Genomic DNA, 1,654 nt, shown 5'->3' with positions numbered 1-1,654 from the left:
AATAATAGAAATCATTGTCAACCTGTTAGACAACAAATTGTCTCTCATCATTGTTTTAATTATAACTTGTTTTTACTGCCTGTCCAGAATTCCATCCTATCGATAAGACGTAATCAATAGTCACAGCTGTGTTGTTTACAGTGCACCAACATTCCCTCTTATCAACATTGTGTGGATGTCATCTTTTCAGTTTCCTGTGCACTGCTAAAGTCTAGGGCACAGTTCAGAACACATTTCACATGGATATTTGTGCTACTGAGCTGAGTGTACCTTCTTTAGCCCTGGCAAAGTATTCCTTATTATTGTTGTTATTACTAATGCAAAATATTAAGGGGATACAAATACACTTGGTTACATGGATTGCTTTTGTAATACTTGATTCGGGGCTGTAAGTGTGCTATTCACCCACACAGTGTTCATTGTGCCATGTAGGTAGGTTTTCAGCCAATGTCCTCCTTCCTTATCCTCCTTGCTTGATTTTCATCAAGTTTTACTTCACCCTGTGCACATGTGTGCTCATTGGTTAGTTCCAGTTTAATAGCAAGTACATATGGTGTTTATTTCTCTGTTCTTTAGATACTTCACTTAGGATAATAGTCTTCACTTCCATATGAATTATTGCAAAAGGAATCAACTCATCTTTTTTACGGTGGAGTAGCTCCATGCTATACTTCTAGCCCAGTTTATTAATCTATTCATGAACTGATGGGCACTTGGGTTGATTCCATGTCTTTGCATCTGTTAATTGTGTGTGTGTCCACTAAACGTATTACTTTTCTAACTCTACTTTTGTCGTACACTGGCAACCATTTTATCATGTAGAAGGACTAGATGTTGCAAATTAGGACTCATTTGTCCTTTATATACACTATATACCCAGCAAAGTAAAAAGTCAGACATTGACGATTGAACAATAGTCAATCTTGCCTCAACTCTAACTACATTGGTGTAAAGAATCCCTTTGAATTTTCTCTTCCTTCCTCCCTAAACCAGCACAAATAATGTGTACAGCTCAGACAAGTGGTTTGATCATTCAATTTCCAAGACAGTTTTGCATATGAATTTTAGTAAAAGGATATCTACCAAATATATTATTTACTACCTCTACTTTTAACATATTTTGTGCACTTCTAAACATCTGGAAAGATGTTTCAAATAAGGACTTAAGTTTGTCTGCTGTATCCACAGGAGTGTTGAATAAACTACACATATGTAACAATGGTTATATGTGAAAGTATTTTCTAAAAAGGAACCTTCTGGTCTAGTATCCTTCAATTCTTCTAACTCCTCTCCATCATGAACCCAGTGGATATAAGCATATGTGTCACTTAGATATAATGTTGTCATTTCACTTCCAGAAGTCCCTTTGGAAATGAAATGGAAGACATTTTTGCTATGAATTTTAACACAAACTATACAAAATGTTAGCTTACTAATTCTAGTTTCATCATACATTGGCAACTAGATACTATAAAATTTTGACTCATTTGTCCTATAAATATATAGAGAGAGACATACACAATACAACAAAGTTAAATAAAATGCACATAACATACAGGGCAGTGGGCTTGGTGCCTGTGGCTCAAGTGGCTAAGGCGCCAGATGCATACACCTAAGGTGGCAGGTTCGAATCCATCCCGGGCCCGCCAAACAA

The sequence above is a fragment of the Otolemur garnettii genome, unplaced genomic scaffold (genome assembly GCF_000181295.1).
Source record: "Otolemur garnettii isolate 467f Iridium unplaced genomic scaffold, OtoGar3 scaffold00355, whole genome shotgun sequence".
NCBI lineage: Eukaryota > Metazoa > Chordata > Mammalia > Primates > Galagidae > Otolemur > Otolemur garnettii.
This window is presented reverse-complemented; position numbering follows the sequence as displayed.